Here is a 20,161-nt window from a genome sequence, read left to right on the forward strand (position 1 = left end):
ACCCACCATAGCTAGCATGGGAGACCCAGTCTCAGGTCGCATGAGGGATAAAGTCCGCGCCCGGCTTCACTCAGGTACTAGGTTTACCGGTTACCATTTTTCCCGGCATGTGCTTAGTACGTTCAAAAGCTTGACTCAGGTATCCACACATTAATCCTTAATTCATTTTTCCCGTCTCATGGACAAGGCATCCTCCCTGGATCCAAATCCATAGACCAACATAGATCCCGTTATCAAGATGAATACAATCAATTCCTGACCTCGCGCGAGCGCTAGAAAAATCACTCGACTTCTACCGAGATCCTGATTAGCAAGCAGCTACTCGACCTAGCATACTAGTATTCATCTCAAAAAGGAATCCTAAGTTCATGCAACTAGAGGTTTCAAGCAACTCCTACACTTAAGTGCACATTGCAATCCTACAAGCATTAAGTGTAGTAAAATAGCATAATTAACAGGTTATGCATAAAACCGGGGCTTGCCTTCAATTGCTAGGGCTGCGGGGAGATCCTCAATAGCAGCCTCTGAAGCCTGCTCCTGGTCCTCTTCTCGGACAGGTCCTTGCTCGGGGATGAGCATGTACTCTCCGTCGGCAAGATTACAATCTAATGAATGCAATGCGTAAGATATATGCATCATATGATATATGCTTTTAGAAATTACAACTTTAAAGGTGTATGATCTTTTGAGTTTAAACAAGTTAACTTTACGTATGTAAGACCCTTAGTGGTATACTTGGTAAATTGGGTTAGACTTAGCTAAGGTAAGTAGATTAAATTTTTGGGGTTCCACTGAATTCTTTTAAGTCTTGGTGAGAGTTGATTAAGTTCTCAAGTTAGACTTATTGGGGTGAGGTTTATTTCTTCTTCTTTTCTTTTATTCTCTTAAGGTTTGGAGTAGGTTTGAACTACAAGTTGCCTTTATAAAATTCCAAAAATTCTGCAAAAATTATAGTGGCTGGTTACTGGTGTGTGTTTCTCTGTCTCAAAATTTGGGGATCAGAAAGTGAATAGTTTTCTCTGGAAAAAATTATTAAATTTTAGGGCAGAAGGGGTGCTTTGAACTACAACTATTATTTAACAGTGGGTAATTCTCTAAAACTCATTTTTGCTGGCTTTTAGGTGTTATAACATGACTTGATACAAATTTCTAGTCATTAATACCTTTTAATTATTTTCCTATGGTTTTCTCAAGTTTCTAGCCAAATGAGTGCTTTCTACTACCACTATATTTGAAAAACATCAAACAACAGAGTTCTTATTTTTCTGGGTTATTATTTTGTGCAAGAGCAATCATTTTGAAGTTTGGCCTCTTTTTGCTTAAGGGAAGTGGTGGTATGCATTATTTGAATTAAGTGGCCTTTCTCTTAAATCACTAGCAAATGGTATGAGTTTGCTCCCTTTTCATGGGTTTGCATTTTTCTCTAGTAGTTTATCTCATCATGGACTTAGCTAATTTTTGGTTGCCCATTATCACATTATTTGGGGTTGTTCATGATTTAGTTGGAAAATGCCTTATTATCACTTTGTATTTATTTTCCTTACTTAAAGTTGGGCTGAGGTGCTCTGTATTTTTGTAGTGGGGTTCTGGTGGTTGTAAGTACACTGGATTTTTATTAAGCATTTTGGTTATAGTTTTGCCTCTCTAATAATTGATTTTCAGTCTATATAAGGTTAAATAAATCATTTTAATTCAAATCTGGTCCAAATTAATAGGCTCTGCATTTTTCCTAGGTTCTCTGTTACATAAGTAAATTAGGAAAAATAATCTTAATCACTGTTCATTAATTTCTAATGTCTTTCTTATTTTCTCTAAGTTTTGGACAAAACAGCTTTAAATGAGAAACTATATCATATTTTTCAATGCTGGGGTTCCCATTATTTTTAAACAGTGTCTAAATGAGGTTTACACACCTACAAATTTTCTTAAGTTCAGCACAGAAGAAAAACTAATTTTCCTTAATTAAACAAGGTTTAGTGGGTTTCTGTTTTTAATTTTAAATTCTAAAATTTTGAACAGAAAGTTTAGGGTCTATTATTTTTAAATGATAGATTATAATATACTGGAGCTAGTAAAATTGGTTTGACAACTTTTTATTAAGATTTCATCAAGTTATGGATTTTCTAAGTTCTCTGGTCATTTTTAAAAGAATAACAGAATTGGTTTAAATGGAAATCCACTTTGCACTGGGGTCCCTGGCGGGTTTTCTAAGTTTTCTTCGCGAATCAGTCCTTAGGCTACTATTCACATGAGTCACTGACGTTACAGAAAACCCCTCGGGTTCTACAAATCCTAACCCAAGGTCCTTCTTCTACCTCAAACAGTAACCGCGGCGGAAGAAAGGGCGGAGGGGCTTACCGGCGGCGAGATTGCTCCGGTGAAGTGGTCGAGGACGAAGGGGAGGTCTCGGTGATCACAACGGTGTGCGGAACGCCGTCGGAGATGGCCGGAGTTGGTCGGTCCACGCACGCAGGCGGGGATGCTCGTCGGCGGCGAGGAGACCGGCCTGGTCACGGCGAGATAGTTCAATCAAATAGGTCAGGGAGGTCCACGGGATGCCAGAGAAGACATGAGCGCAAGGAATTGGGCGGGGACTCACTGGATAGCTCGGTCCACGCGCGGCGGTGGAAGACCGAAGTCCGGTGAGGTCGATCTCGGGCCTCCGGTGAAGTCTGGTCGGGTCCAAGGGCTTGGCGAGCTTCACGGGCTACTGGCGGAGCTAGCCGAAGCACTAGCTTGGCTTGGGGGTGGCTGGAGTGGGCTGGCCACGGTGGCCGAAGCTCTGGCGGCCATGGCGGGCAGAATTGAGCTCGCCGGAGCTAAGGAAAGGTGGCTGGCCAGTGAGGGTGAGTGCGGGGCAAAGAGAGGTGCGCCCGGGGAGGCTTTATAGGCGCGGGCGGGCACGGCCGAGGGCATGGACGCGCGGCGGACTTGACCGGACACCGGGGTGAGCGCGCGCGGGTTGGGCGAGCTCTGGCGTGCCGACCAGGGTCGAACACGTGTGCCCGTGCGTTCTGCCCAAGTTCTGGCGCGTGTGGTCGCTCATCCGAGCCTGCTCTCGCCTTGGTCAGTGCACAAAACCTCTTCTCCTCCCTACAAGCTACCATTCTTGTGTGGGGGTCATAGGATTTTGCCTACTGGTTGCAGAGATATGGAGCCAGGAAATCTGGTCTGTCTCCCTACCCAAACCCGAGGCAAATCCAAGGTTTTGTCGTGTCTAGGGCTCGCGTCCCAATGCCATCTTTTGGCACACGACAGAGGGGTTAGTTAGACACAATTTTGTCAATGGGGCCATTAGGATTCAAGTTAGGGATCAAGGTGAACATCCCTGATCTTTGGCTCAAGGTCTGAATTTCAGAATTCTGAAATTCAGAAATCCCATTAAGTCCCCACATGAGAAGCTTGATTTGGGGTTTTATTTGAGTTATTTTGGCTAAGTTTTCTCAACATTTCTTGTTGCTCATTAAATATACTTTAATTTTTATAATTGGCTCAAGTCATAATTTTAAACTTCTCATACCCTTTTTCTTATTTTCTTGAATTTTGCTCATAGGGCTCACTTAGGGTTTTTAATTAGGGTTGCACATTCTTATCTTTTAAAAGTCTCAATTGTTTGATCATGATACTTTTTAAGCATGTACTTGGTGAATTCTTTATTACTTAAGTTATTTTGATGCTCATGCTTACTTTGGCTCACATAAAATAATGGTTCTTGGTTTAGCATTTGAGAGAAACCTTAGGTGACACTGGGGTGTCACAGTGGGTGAATAGGTGATCCTGTAAAATTCAAACACTAATAACCACAAAACTTAGTTATGAGTGTTTGTACGGCTAAATAACTTGAAGCGAGTTCTTGTGAACACAAACAATCACAGAGAGATCAACACAAGACACACGATTTTTATCCCGTGGTTCGGCCAAGTAACACTTGCCTACTTCCACGTTGTGGCGTCCCAATGGAAGAGGGTTGCACTCAACCCCTTTTAAGTGATCCGATGATCAACTTGAATACCACGATTATTCCTTTAGATGATTATTCCCGTTTGCGAGGAATCTCCACAAGATTGGAGTCTCTCGCCCTTACAACAAAGATCACAATGAAAGCACGGAGTAAGGTTGGGATGAGCAACACACACAAGACACAAATCACAGCACACACACGCACACAAGAGAAGACTTGATCTCAAATAACAACACAGGGAGTCCTTGACTCGAATAGAGCTCAAATCTCTAACACAACGAAACGAATGCGCGGGAACAGAGTCTCGATGCCTTATGATGCTTAGTGAATGCTTGGGTTGCTCCTCCATGCACCTAGGGGTCCCTTTTATAGCCCCAAGGCAGCTAGGAGCCGTTGGAGGCCAACAAGGAAGGCCATCCTTGCCTTCTGTTGAGTGGCGCACCGGATAGTCCGGTGCGCCACCGGACAGCTACTGTAGCCTGTCCGGTGCTAATCGCCTTCCAAATTGGGCGCAGTCGACCGTTGCAGCTTCGGGCCCGATGGCGCATCGGACAGTCCGGTGCCCTTGCCGACCATTGGTGTGGGCCACACGTCGCCCGTGGATTACATGATCGATCGTTGCGCTGGCGACCGTTGGCTCACCGGACAGTCCGGTGAATTATAGCCGTACACCGCTGATCTTTTCCTGAGAGCAACCTTTTCACCGGAGACCAGCCTGGCGCACCGGACACTGTCCAGTGCACCACCAGACACTGTCCGGTGTGCCAGACTGAGCTGAGTTTTGCCTGCACCGAGCCAAGTCTTTTTGGTTTCTTTTCTTCTTCTTTTCTCACTGTTTCTAGCACATAGATAACTTCATTAGTATTCAAAAACAAATGTACTAAGTCTAGAAACATACCTCATGCCTTGATTTGCACTTTTTCAATCTTTGGCACATTAGGACTTAAAGAATATGTGTTGGGCACTTAATCACCAAAACATTATAGAAATGGCCCAAAGGCACATTTCCCTTTCAACGAGGAGCAGGAGCGTCGGTGACATGAGTTGGAGCAGCAGGTCTCTTCTTCCTCGCCTCAGCAGGAGGTGGAGTCTGTGAGGAGCTGCTCTCCTATGCCCCCACTGGAGGCGCCCCCTGCACCACCACTAGGCGTCCCGATTGCTGGAGTAGCTATTGGAGGAGACCCCAACGACGGAGGTGACAACAGCAGCTTGAGCCACAGCACCGACCTTTCAGAGGAGCAGGAGACGGAGGGATGGGTTGCTCGACCCATCACTCGTGATGCCGCTCGCGGGTGTCACTTCCACGATGCGCTCGACACCCTGCTGCGCCAGGCACTCGACTGACGCACTTAGTCCATCGAGTATCGCTGTGTTGTCTTCCAGCACAGTCACGGGGTTCACCCGGACTGCTGGGAGGCGACTTGTTTGGTTCACCGTCCGGAGGATAGTCTCCGGGGTGCAGAGGTCTGCTCGAAGCATTATTCTATCTCTGAGCGAGACTCAACTGATGCAGCCATACAAGATGCCGCACGACATGCGCTTTCGCACTATTGCAAAGTGTTCGGTGGGGTGACTGATGGTCTTGACTTGAGGTATTACCCCCGCCGTCCACATGGCAGCACAGGAGGCGTGATTGGCTCACCTGTTGGGGAGGACAATCCTAGGTTGAGCAGCACAGTCAACCTAGACGCCGTGCTAAACACGGAGCTGGACCATGCTTTAGATGAGCTGAGTAGGGCTCGTGCTGAGATCGCCCAGCTGCGGGCTAGGCGCGCGGAGCGCCGTCACCTGGAGGATGGCTCCCCCGCCCCATCGGGACTCAACACCCGTACCGCTCACCTCAGCGTGGATACCATGTCTATGGCAACCCCGACTGCAGGACTAGGATAAATTTAGGACCATAGATCGTCAGCATTGGATCTTGTAATTAATGTTTAAAATAGAAGTCTTAGCTTTAGTCTTACTCTTAGTTAGTCTTAGTTAGGCAGGGTAGTTTGCTTATCCTGTGTTTTTTTATGTTTGTCATGATGAACTATGATGGATTTGGATCTTTGTAATGACTATCGCCATAGTGTGGGTACCCCCTGCACTTTGGTTTACCTGTTAAAGATAATGAAATTAGTTATCTAGTTGGGAAGCCTTTTATTCTACTTTCCTCTTTATCTGAGAAGTTGTGTTTACCTGTGTTGGGAGTCAGTGAAGATGCTTATCGGTTCAGTATTGTGGAAGAATTATATACTCTTTTCTTATGCTGCAAGATTTGCAAGATCAGTTATGATGTGTAATTGCATTCCGCAGATGTCAGACAACAGGCGCAGAGGAGGAAGGCTGCTCAGCAGGAGCAACAAGCACCACAAGATGAGGCACCTCAGCAGCAGTTGCCACCACCACCCCCGATGACAATAGAGCAGATGTTTCTGATGTAGAATCAGGCAGTCCAAGCTATTGGTCAGACTCTGGCCGCTATGCAGCAGCAACAGCCCCCACCTCAACCTCAGATGCAAGTGCAGATGCCTCAGATGCCTAGAGACAAGCGTGCTGAATTCATGAGAGGTCATCCCCCAGTGTTCGCTCACTCTGCAGACCCCATGGATGCTGAAGATTGTCTATGTACCGTGGAGCGGGAGTTGCACACCGCTCAGTGTGATGACAGAGAGAAGGTTCTGTATGGTCCCCATCGGTTGAGGGGAGCAGCCCAGTCTTGGTGGGAGTCCTACCTCGCCACCCACGCCAACCCCGACACCATCACTTGGGAGGAATTCAGAGACAATTTCCGTCAGTATCATGTTCCAGCAGGTATGATGACAGTGAAGAAAGAGGAATTCCTGTCGCTCAAGCAAGGGCCCATGTCAGTCAGTGAGTATCGAGACAAGTTTTTGCAGCTGTCCCGCTATGCTCATGAAGATGTCAACACAGATGCCAAGAGGCAGTACCGTTTCTTGAGAGGATTAGTTGATCCCCTGCACTATCAGCTGATGAATCATACCTTCCCCACATTTCAGCACTTAATTGACAGAGCAATCATGATAGAGAAGAAGCGCAAGGAGATGGAGGATCACAAGCGCAAGATTGGTGGACCTCAGCCTGGGAGCAGAAATCGCCCTCGTTTCTCAGGCAACCCACCTCAACAGTTCAAGCAGAATCAGCGCCCGCTTCAGCAGCAGTTTCAGAGGCAGTACCCTCAGCATCAGCAACAGAATCACCAGAACAATCAGTCAGGAGGAAGTCAGTTCCAGAGGCAGAATCAACAGGCACCTCGTCTTCCTGCCCCAGCAACCAACCAGAGCAGTCAAGCAACCCCAGTGCATGGAGGAGGCTGAGCAAGTTTCCATTGTGGAGAGCAAGGCCATTAGGTGATGCATTGTCCAAAGAAGGCAGCTCAGCAGCAGCCAGACCCTAGTGCCCCAGTGAAGCAGAATGTGTCTCAGCCAGGAGCAGACAATCGCGCCCAGACATGTTACAACCATGGGAGACTGAACCATTTGGAGGCTGAAGCAGTCTAGGAAACACCAAGCATGATAGTAGGTATGTTTCCAGTCAAATCCAATATTGCAGAAGTGTTATTTGATACTGGAGCAACACATTCATTTATTACTGCGTCATGGGTAGAAGCGCATAATCTTCCAATAACTACCATGTCAATGCCCATCCAAATCGATTCAGCCGGTGGTGAAGTTCAAGCCGATAGTGTATGCTTGAATGTAAGTGTGAAAATAAGGGTGATAGAGTTCCCCGCTAACCTCATAGTAATGTAATGGGTACTCAGGGAATAGATGTCATCCTAGGGATGAATTGTCTAGATAAGTACCAAGCAGTTATCAACTATGATAAGAGGACAATTAAGTTGGTGTCCCCACTAGGAGAAGAAGTGGTGACTGAGTTAGTCTCGCCCGAGCCAAGGAAAGGAGGTTGTCACCATATGGCTATTGATAGCAAGGAGGCAGACCCACTCAAGATTATCAAGGTTGTGTCAGAATTTCCGGACGTGTTCCCGAAATATTTACCAGGTATGCCACCTGAACGAAAAGTTGAGTTTGACATAGAGCTTCTTCCTGGAACTGCCCCCATTTCTAAAAGAGCCTACATGATATCTGGACCAGAGTTGGTTGAGCTCAAGAAGCAAATAGATAAGCTGTCAGAGAAGGGTTACATCAGACCAAGTACCTCACCTTGGGTCGCCCTTGTCTTATTTGTGGAGAAGAAGGATGGCACTAGGAGGATGTGCATTGATTACCGAGCTATGAATGAAGTCACAATTAAGAACAAGTACCCCTTGCCCAGAATAGAAGATCTGTTCGACCAGCTGAGAAGAGCCAGCGTGTTTTCAAAGATAGATCTGAGGTCAGGTTATCATCAACTCATGATCCGACATTCGGACATTCCAAAGACGACATTTATTACCAAGTTTGGATTGTATGAGTTCACCGTTATGTCTTTTGGCCTGAAGAATGCACCAGCCTTCTTCATGAATTTTATGAACAATGTATTCATGGATTATCTCGACAAGTTTGTGGTGGTATTTATTGATGACATTCTCATATATTTTCAAAGTGAGGAGGAGCATGTGGATCATTTGAAGATGGTTTTGCAGAGATTACGAGAGCACCAGCTATATGCAAAGTTGAGCAAGTGCGAGTTCTGGATTGATGAAGTCCTATTCTTGGGTCACGTAATAAACAAAGATGGATTGGCTATGGATTCGAAGAAAGTGGCAGACATTTTGAACTAGAAAGCGCCAACAGATACTCGAGGAATCAAGAGCTTCATTGGAATGGCCGGATATTATAGGTGATTCATTGAAGGATTTTCAAAGACTGCGAGACCGATGACAGCTTTGCTAGCAAACAAAGTGGAGTTCAAGTGGACCAAGAAGTGCCAAGAGGCCTTTGAAGCGCTGAAAGAGAAGTTGACTACAACGCTTGTCTTAGTCTTGCCTGATGTGCACAAGCCCTTCTCAGTGTATGGCGACGCTTGCTACACTGGCTTGGGATGTGTATTGATGCAAGAGGGGAGAGTTGTGGCTTACTCGTCCCGGCAGCTGAAGGTTCATGAGAAGAATTATCCAATCCATGATCTAGAGTTGGCAGCAGTGGTTCATGCATTGAAGACATGGAGGCATTATCTGTACGGGCAGAAGTGTGATGTCTACACAGACCACAAGAGTCTGAAGTACATATTCACTCAGTCGGAGCTGAACATGAGACAACGAAGATGGTTAGAGTTGATCAAAGACTATGAATTGGAAATTCACTACCATCCAGACAAAGAGAACGTGGTAGCAGATGCTTTAAGCAGGAAAAGTCAAGTCAATATGATGGTCGCTCGTCCGGTGCCTTATGAGTTGGCCAAAGAATTTGACAGGTTGAGTCTCGGATTTCTGAATAACATGCGAGGAGTAACAGTCGAGTTAGAACCCACCTTAGAATGGGAAATCAAAGTAGCACAGAATAATGATGAGAAGATCAATGAAATCCGGCAACTGATTCTAGAAGGAAGAGGCAAAGATTTTTGGGAGGATGCAGAAGGTGTGGTATGGTTCAAGGACCGCTTGTGTGTTCCCAATGTCCAGTCTATTTGGGAGTTGATCCTCAAGGAAGCTCATGAGACAGCTTATTCGATACACCTAGGAAGTGAGAAGATGTATCAGGATCTGAAGAAGAAATTCTGGTGGTACGGAATGAAAAGGGAAATTGCAGAGCACGTGGCTATATGTGATAGTTGTAAGAGGATCAAGGCAGAGCATCAGAAGCCAGCCAGGTTGTTGCAGCCGTTGCGAATTCCTCAGTGGAAATGGGATGAAATCGGGATGGATTTCATAGTCGGGTTGCCTCGCACTCGAGCCGACTACGATTCCATTTGGGTAGTGGTGGACTACTTGACCAAGTCAACCCACTTCATACATGTCAAGACTAGCTACAGCAGTGTGGTATTGGCGGAGCTGTACATGTCCCAGATCGTTTGTCTTCATGGTGTGCCAAAGAAGATAGTGTCAGATAGAGGAACATAGTTCACCTCTCATTTCTGGTAGCAGTTGCATGAAGCCTTGGGTACGCATTTGAATTTCAGTTCAGCTTATCATCCGTAGACATACGGTCAGACTGAAAGAACTAATCAAATCCTCAAAGATATGTTGACAGCGTGTGCGCTGCAAGATCCGTCCAGATGGGACAAGAGGTTACCTTATGCAGAATTTTCCTATAACAACAGTTACCAGGCTAGCTTGAAGATGTCACCATTTGAGGCGCTCTACGGGAGGAGTTGTAGAACTCTGTTGCAATGGGATCAGCCTGGATAAAAGCAAGTGTTTGGGCCAGACATTTTGCTCGAAGTTTAAGAAAACATCAAAATGGTTTGGGAGAATCTGAAGATAGCAATCAAGGCAGTAAAATTATGCAGACACTAGAAGGAGAGAGCTGAGTTTTAAAGTCGGAGATTTTGTCTACCTGAAGGTATCGCCTATCAGAGGAGTCAGAAGATTTGGAGTCAAAGGCAAGCTAGCGCCCCGATATGTTGATCCGTATCAGATTCTCAAGAAGCATGGAGAAGTGGCCTATCAGCTCAGTTTGCTACAAGATTTGTCAGCGGTGCATGATGTATTTCATGTGTCTCAGTTGAAGAAGTGTCTGCGTGTGCCAGAAGAGCAGTTGCTAGTGGAAGGTCTGGAAGTCCAAGAAGACTTGACCTACATAGAGAAGCCAACACAGATTCTTGAGACTGCAGACAGGGTCACTTGGAGGAACACTATCAGAATGTGTAAAGTCAGATGGGGCCACCACTCCGAGGAAGAAGCAACTTGGGAGCGTGAAGATGATCTGATGGCCAAGTATCCCGAACTCTTTGCTGGCCAGCCTTGAATCTCGAGGACGAGATTCTTTTAAGGGGGATATGTTTGTAATGCCCTGAATTGGGGGGGGGGGGTAGAATTTTTCTTCTTCGAGGCATTACTCTCTTTTCTCTTCCCATTTTGCTCCTTCCCGATTTCAAAGCAGTATAGTGACTGGTGTCTGTATCGCGTGTAAACAAAAACCTAAGTTGATATGGGTGTTGCATCATGTCAAAGCATATTTCTTTTGTCTGATGATTGTGTTTAATTGCGCATCTGTCTCGCCTCGTTTTGGGGTTTTTGATTCGCAATTGGATTCCGATCAGTGGTCGTGTGTGTTGTGGGCTTCCGTCCCAGCCCGCGACCCAGCTCATGGCCTGGCGCCCCTGGCCCCCACACTCCATGCACACCCCTCCCTCTCTCTCATTTTGGTTTCCCGCGCAGCAACTCCCTCTCTTCCACCTCTTTCCCATCTCCTTGCCCTAGGTGTGATCCGGTGGATGGTTATCGCCGGTTTTTGGATCCCAAGGTGAGCTCCCCTCTCCTCTCCCTCTCTCTCTCCCTCTCCCTCCCCTTTCCCCTTCCCTGCGCTTGGCCTGGCGGCGTGGCCCCCTGGCGTGGCCCCCCGGTGGCTCGCCCCAGCATGGCCCTCATGGCGCGGCCCCCTGGCGCGGCACCCCAGTGAATCGCCCCGCGGCGTGGCCCCCTGGCGCGGCCCTGTGGCGTGGCCCGGCAGCGCGGCCCCCCCGACGGCTCGCCCGACGCGGTCTAGCGGCACGGCCCCCTGCGTGCCCCGGCGCGGCCCGTTGCGCGCAGCGCATCCGCGTGAGCGCGCAGCCCTGTCCCCGCGCGTGCAGCCCTAGCGCGCGAGGTGTTTAAATTTTAGTTGGATTAGTTTTAAATTTAGTTTAATTTATGTGATGCGTCACGCGCTTCGTCGCGCGGCGATTTATTTTAAATTCAGATTTATTAGTGTGTTGCGCAGCGCGCTTCGTCGCGCGACGATTCATTTTAATTTCAGATTATTTAATGTGTTGTGTTGCGTGTTTCATCACACGACGATTTATTCTAAATTCAATGTAAGTGACATATGTCGTCGTGCGCTTTGTCGCGCGATGCTTTACGTTATTTTCAGTTTTAATTCAAGTGTTTCATTGTGCGCTTCATCGCGCGACGATTCGTTTAGTTTCAGTTTAGTCTAAGTGTTGTGTCGCGTATTTCTCCGCGCGACGACTCATTTTATTTTTGGCTTAGTTCGTGCGTGCTGTCGCGCGCTTTGTCGCGCGGCAACTTGTCCCAGTTTTCGGTTTAATTCACGTGTGTCGTCGTGCGTTTCGCCGCGCGAGAATCCTTTTAAATTACCTTGAATCATTTATAATAATTAAACACGTAGCGTAACTTTATTTTATGCATATCGTGATTATCAAATTAATATGGCTATGTTTACACAAGTACTTTAATCCATAACTGCTTAACATAATCGCCTTTCGACCATAGCCTCGACCGTTATTTTCTCTTTCTCGCTTAGTCGTAGGTGCGAGCCCTACGCCAAGCGTCTGCTTATTTGTTATACTCTACTGCGTGGTGTATTGTTCTTTTTATATTAAATTTGTGGAATGTATGTTTGAACTCGTATAGATAACTGTCAGTTGGCGGAGTCTGAAGGAGTTGCAGGTGAAGACCCTGAGCAGCAGCTGGTTGGTGAAGGCAAGTGTCCCTTGACCCATCTATGTCCTACTCATATTATAATTCACTCCGCGTATTTATACAATTCATACCTAAGGATTGACTAGCTTTGTTCATCTTGTCCTTGTTTACCTATGTGGGTTGGGTTATTTTGGTTTAGCTTTATGCTAGAGCTTCACACTAATCAATGAACATGATGAGATTATTTATGATACGTTGTTTTACCTTTTGATTATGATGATGATATTGTGACATTTAAGGGGACTCAAGCGGTTTCTCGAGTGTCTCTCCATAAAGACTAGTTCATTGGATGACCACCCGGGAAAATAGTACAACCATGAGGGTGGTATGGGATGCCCTTAGCTGAATAATTCTAGGAACTGAGGTGTAGTTCGCTTCGCCATCGTGCCGTCAATGGGGCTTGGTGTATGCGGCTCGCTCTGCCAAGGGTGGTTTGTCCCTTGGAGAGGAGTGTGGTACATTTAGGAAACCTAACGGGCGGCTACAGCCTCAGGGAATCTTTGTAAAGGCTACGTAGTGAAACCTTGCCTATTCACCTTGGTAGTGTTTAAGGGTTTGATCGGCCTGAGGCAAAGGGAATCACGACTTGTGTGTAAAGTGCACAACCTCTGCAGAGTGTTATGAAACTGATATATCTGCCGTGCTCGCTGTTATGAGCGGCCAAGGGTGCTCCATTGATTAGAGACACATTGATTAGAGATGTTTGTTCACAGGTAATAATGAGGATGATGGTTTTGATTATGATTATGGTTATGGTTTCTGGTATTCTTTCCGTTTGGAAAGGGCACTTTTGGGTTAACAACTTGGGTTAATGTTAAAACCTGGCTCTCTACTAGTATTAATAACCTGACCAACTAAAAGCAACTGCTTGACCTCAAAACCCCACATAAAGCTAGTCCACTACAGCCAAAACGGGACAATTGCTGAGTATGTTGATGTGTACTCACCCTTGCTTTACACACCAAACCCCCCTCCCCCAGGTTGTCCATGTTGCAACCACTACTCAGGAGAGGATGAAGTCGTGAAGGAAGACTTCCAGGAGTTCCAAGAGTACGATGAGTTCTAGGCATGGGGTAGCGGCAAACCCCCAGTCGACTGCCTGTGAAGGCCGTGTTTCTCTACGTTTCATTTCTACACTTTTATAATTGTTAATGACTATGTGGATGTCTTAGACATCATGATGTAATCAACTATTACCATCTTTTATGTTATTAATTAAGCATTGTGTGATGATGTCTGGTTATGTAACTACTGTGTACGTGAATTTCTGATCCTGGCACATACATGGTTCGCATTCGGTTTGCCTTCTAAACCGGGTGTGACACAAGGAATTCCCCATTGCCATCCCTACTCGTCTAGTAGGTTGCTACATTGGGACTAGGCACCTTTAAAGGCTCCTACGAGAAACCAAGATAGGACAACACAAATCGACCATACCTTCTCCCTTCTTCTACTTATAAATAGAGGATAAGATGTAGGGAAAGGTTGAGTAACAACATGAAGGAAAAATGTAAAGATAGAAATCTCGTGAAACATCTGTAATCCTTCGTTACCGTTATTATGATTACAAGTTGTTACAAAGTTACCTTCGAGATACACGTTTGAAGTGTGAGAAGGTAATCATACTCGGAAGCTTCGAAGGCTGAGTGTTTCAATGTTGTGTGAGCACGTGAATTGTTAAAGCATGTGCTTCTACATGGGCACTGTATCTCTATTTATAAGAATAAGGTGACATACAACTTCACATGAAATTACGTTTGTGCCCTTAAACTCTATGTGCATGATTTACATCGATGAGGGAATTGTTGTATTCTCCTTCGCAAAACATGTTGTGTAAGTATCCTCAATCCTCCTTCGCTCTCGTGACACCAAGGGCGACATTCAGTCCTTTTAGAGTCCTTCCTCCAAGATCTAGTTACAAAGATATAACTCCTTTCTTGGTGATGGAGCTCTCATAGATGAAGCCACGGTTAACCCTCAAATAGACGTGGAAATGAATAGAGCTCAACGGTTTGAGGACCTTCAATAAAGAAACATCCCTAACAGGTTTAGATAATTTTCTAAATAGGCTCAACCCACGAATAAGTTGAGATGAATGAGGCCTTACACCGAAGGTCTGAAAAACATCTTCCTTGAGCATGTTATAAAAAATGGATATGCTCAAATATGCTTTACTAATGTGGTCGTAGGGAATGATTAGAATCACTACAAGAAACTGATAAATGTTCGTGGGTAAAACTAAGAATGTGGGTACCGACGTTCTTAAATGAGTTAAGTTCATGGGTTTAGTTAAAAACGTGGGTACCCACGTTCTTAAATTGAGTTCGTGGGCCCCAGCCAAAACCGTCGAACTTAACTCATTAGGAACGTGGGTACCCACGTTCTTAAGTTAAGTTCGTGGGCCAACTGGACACTGTTGAACTTAACCGAAGACACCTAAATCCCTAACCCGCGCCGCCCCGAGCCTCTCTCATACCTGCCCTTTCCCGCCCAGCGCGCCGCCGCCTAAACATAGACCGCCGCCCCGCCGACCGCTACACCGTCGCCGCTACACCGCCCAAGGTCGACTCGCCACCCCACAACCTCTCTCTCACCTACCCTTTCCCATCCTCGGCTCGCCGCCCCGCAGGGAAACCTCATCGCGCCGCCGCCCCGCAGCCAAAGCTGGCCGCGCCGCCGCCAGCACCTCGCCGCCGCAAGGCCGCCCAAGCTCGTTCTCCGCCATCGTCCTCCGCGGTCCTCCGCAGTCGCCGGTCGTCCTCCGCCGTAAGGCCGCCCAAGCTCCACTCGCCTCCGTGTAAGTACTACTAACAATTTCCACTGCTGCTGCTGCAGCACTAGCGAAATGCTATGGTAATAAGATTTACAGTGTATTATAGCATTGCTGCTAACCCCTAGATCCGCCGCCAAGTAACCCCCCAGATCCTCTCTAACTTATGTACAACTACTAACAATTTTAGTGCTGGATTTCGTATTTGATGGGTCCCTAGCATCACTGTTAGCAGTGCTTCCAGTGTCGTATTAACTAATCAGTTTGCCTCGTGTGAATATTATTGCATGGTTATGGTTTTCTGGCTTTCCTTCACCTAAAATGGCATTACCTGGTACTTTATCTTGTAGACAACCTACACGAAAAAGATAGGTGGTGCATAAATGCAACACAAATTTGCACAACTGAGGCTGTGGATACTATAAATTGGATGAGTCATCAGAAAGATTTTGAACTATTTCAAATTAAACATAGAATGCTCCCAACACACACACACACAATAAAAACAAGTATTTAAGTTCAAAGGGTTCACGTAATCAGGCACTTCTAGCAATGGACAACCTAGATAAAGAAAATGAACCATGACTTTCTTCAGCTGCTAATCTATAGAAGGCGTTAGGAACATAAAAATAAATGTCACATCCAAGATAATCTTCTTGGCAAGCCTATTCCATCTTCCTGAGCATTCTTCACCAATTCCAGTGCATCACATTGCAGTTTCAGTAAAGTAAAAATAATCGACCAAAACATAAACCATGATAAAGCAGAATAATGTCACAAGTAAATACTAAATTAATAGTGTAGTTTTTCAATACCTGATCAAGGCTCTGGCCAGGCTCATTAGGTTTTGTAACAGAACCCTTCACTAACACTGAGTAGTAAACCTTTTCAATCTTCTTGATTCTATCTTTGCTGGGTGCTTCAACTTCATCAATATAGGTGACCCTAAGTGATGGATACCTGCCAAAAATTTGCCACTTCTGTCATTTCAATTCCATCACATAACATATCACTTATGTCATTGCAAAATAAACTAAAAATTGGCAGTAGAAAGTAGTAATGTGGAAGGAATGTTCATGATAATTTTCTCTTTGTGCAGCAAATGTTGAAAGCCTTGCATAAGAAGAATGAATCACATGTGCTTCTCGAATTAGATATATCTAAAGCTTTTGACTCTATTTCTTGGCCTTCCCTTATGGAGGTTATGAAGTATGTGGGTTTTGGACAGCGTTGGTGTGATCTCATTAGTCTGCTGCTGTTCACCTCTTCCACCCACATTCTTGTGAATGGGGAGCCTGGGTTGCCAATTTATCATCGAGGCCTTCGCCATGGTGATCCTCTCTCTCCCATGCTCTTCATCTTGGTCATGGATATTCTGAGTTCTTTGGTTAATTATGCTACAAATAACCATCTGCTTCAGCCCCTTGCTGTCCATCATGCCAAACATCAGATTTCCTTTTATGCAGATGATGCAGCCGTTTTTAAGGTCTTTTTAAACTGATTTACTTGTTATCAAGCATATTCTTGATATGTTTGGCCACATCCCTGGACTGCATACTAACCTATCTAAAAGCTCCATTGTTCCCATTCATTACTCTGATGAGGATAGGCTGTTATTGGTGGAAACTCTGGCTTAACATTAAGGAGTTACCCTACACCTATCTTGGACTGCCCCTTGCTGTCCACAGATCCCCCAAGGAGTCCTTGCAGCTGCTTGTGGTTGTCAACGATGGTATAGATAGCAGTAGCACTGTACACAAGCAGCAAGCAACACCCCACCTCCTTGCATTGACTGTTGCATTTTTTATGAAACCTAAAGCCGTGTTTCCATCTAATTGTAGGCCCATTTGACTCTAGTCTCCAGTCTCTCTCTCCACTCTAACTACAGGCCGGCCCGCGTCTCCTCGATCATCACCACCTTAACGATCTCCGTGAAGGTATTTTTCTTCTTTCTTTGATGTATATTATTAGAATTAGTTTGTTAGTTAAAATTTGATGCATGATTTTTGGGTAGTTGTTACAATTGATGCATAATTTCTTGTTCATTGTAAATTATTCGATGTTAGGTTCAATGTGTGGTTAATTTTTTTATGTCTAGTGATCCTTCCTAATAGAAGAAGGGCTTAATGATGTTTATTTACACATTTTTTATTTATGTTTGTATGCATAATGATGTTTATTTACACATTTTTTATTTATGTTTGTATGCTTAATGATGTTTACTTACATATTTTTATACATTGAGTTATTTAGTTTTGGAAATGGATGACAATAGAAGAAGGGCGATGTATGATGGATTCAATAGCGTGACTCTAGGTCACTCAAAGGAATGGGTTAGGGTTGCAAACCAATTCGTGGATCTCGCATTTTCCGGTGGACCTCGTGTGGTGAAGTGTCCATGTACCAAGTGTCGGAATTTTAAGTATGTGCAAAAGATCGAAGAACTGGAGCATCACCTTTGCAAGAATGGGTTTATGCATAACTATCTTGTGTGGCGCTCACATGGAGAAGTAGAGCAAAATATCACAGAGTCAGAAAGAATTGATAATGAGGAGGAGGATCGGATGAATGACTTGGTGGCTGATATTAGTAGAGAGTATCCAACATTGGCCTCAGAACAGGCTACACCAGATGAAGTGCAGGAGTTTTATAAGCTTCTTCACGCGTCAGAGGAAAAAGTGCATGACGACACCACTGTGACCGTGTTGCAGGTGGTTACACGTCTTATGGCAATGAAGGCAAAGTATAACTTCTCAAATAATTTCTATAACGATATAATCAATCTGATTATTGATCTCATCCCATCGAACCATAAGATGCCAAAAGACTTATACCAGTCTAAAAAGATTGTGTCCGGTCTTGGGATGAAGTATAAGAAGATTGATGTGTGCGAAGATAATTGCATGTTGTTCTGGAAGGAATATGAAGCGACCACCCATTGTCAGAAATGCGGTAAATCAAGATATGCAGAGGTACTAAAAGAGGATGGAGCTACTTTTGCTACAAAAGTGGCAGTTAAACAGCTTCGATATATGCCCATCACTCCAAGGCTTAAACGTCTGTTTTTAACCCCAGAAACTGCGAAGCTAATGTTGTGGCATAAGGAAGGAGAACGTGAGATCCAAGACCCAGACATTATGATGCATCCATCAGATGGCGATGCTTGGAAGGCTCTGGATCGTTTTGACCCAGAATTTGCAAGAGACGCTAGGAGTGTTCGTCTAGGCTTGTCCACTGATGGTTTCACTCCTTATGACAACAGTTCAACTTCATACTCTTGTTGGCCGGTTTTCATCATGCCCTACAACCCCCTCCCAACAAATGCATGAAAGAAGGGTTCATATTTCTTGCCCTTATTATTCTAGGGCCTAAACATCCTGGAAAGAAGATCAATGTATTCATGCAACCGTTGATTGAAGAGTTAAAAGAGCTATGGGTAGGGGTAAAGGCTTATGATGGTCATCTGTTGGAGGCTTGTTCTCAAATGCTATGAATTAAGAACAAGACAACATAAAATATTAAATATTAATGCCCTTCGTCCACTGAAGCATTATCTCCCCAATGATCTAATGAACTTCGGACGAAGGCCATGAGCAAGATATCACGAAGGTAGAGTTATAAAACAATGTAGGATGAAATATAAAAAATATGAAACATAAGGGAATGATATATAAAAAACACATAAGGTTATTCACATATTTTATTATACAAACCTAAATATTAAAACATAATATTTAGCTACATTTATACCTTCGCCTTGGCAGAAAGCAATAATTCCAGCGTAATGTACCAGTGATTACAAAATAGCGTGAACAGTACAGGGGTACAGTTCACCTATTTATAGGCACAGGGAGCAGCCTGTGTATAATTACATTTATGCCCTTTACAATCAACTACAATAATGACATAGAATATCATGGGTCTTTAGGTCATTTCATCTTTAAGTCGGTTCACCCCTTCGTCTTGAGACATGTCACTGTGCCAAAGCTTTTTAGGTGATAGCTTCAGCACTGCTTTTGAGAGGATCTGCCGAAGGTGTTTATTTCTTTAGGATCTTCGGCTATGAAGCATACCCCCAACAGTAGCCCCTTCGCGGTGCTAGATTGTTTTTCGTAACGAGCTTGATCCGTGAAAAAATCTTTTAGGCTTCGGGATGCCGAAGATCCGAAAACACCTTCCCTGAGCTCGTTAGCGAGAAACGATTAAAATAATCCGTGCGCGAGGTGGCCCCATCTTGCAGCAGTTACGCGCGCCCTAGTGATTCACCTTCTCGGACTCTGTGGCCCACCGTCCAGTGAGTGCGGGTGGCTGTTTGTCCGGTGCGGAAGACCTTGACGATTCACCTTCCCACCTGCGGCACTATATAAACAGACGGGTAGGTGTGAAGTTACCACAACATTGATTGCTATTGCACTGTTTTGCTGCCAAAATATTGACCAAAGCCGAAGCTTGCTTATTGCATCCTCATCCGAAGCTATTTGTTTTACTCAAGCTTCGTAACAAGAAAGAGCTTCAGCAAAGTTAAAAATTTTCAACTTCATTCGAAAAACAAGAAATTCAATCATCAGATGGCCAGAGTACGTTCAACAGCTAGGGTTACTCGCGACGGAGAGGAAACCGAAGGTGCCGAAACTGCTCCAATCTCTGAAGTAATGAAGCGTTCAGGGCTGGTAGTATCGGAGGATACACCTGACGCTGAAGCTGAGTAGGCTGATGCTGAGGAAGTTGAGTCAGAAGATGATTACAGCGCAGTGCCAACTAAACCCAGGCACCTGGAGTTTGGTAAATCCACCATTTCCGAAGGTGACATGCCGAAGCTGATGAATTTGGGCTATTTCAGTGAAGCGAAGAAGGAGCTGGTTCGTTTCGGCGGGGAGGAGATTACTCCGAAGCCAAGAAA

The sequence above is a fragment of the Zea mays genome, chromosome 1 (assembly GCF_902167145.1).
Source record: "Zea mays cultivar B73 chromosome 1, Zm-B73-REFERENCE-NAM-5.0, whole genome shotgun sequence".
Classification (NCBI taxonomy): domain Eukaryota; kingdom Viridiplantae; phylum Streptophyta; class Magnoliopsida; order Poales; family Poaceae; genus Zea; species Zea mays.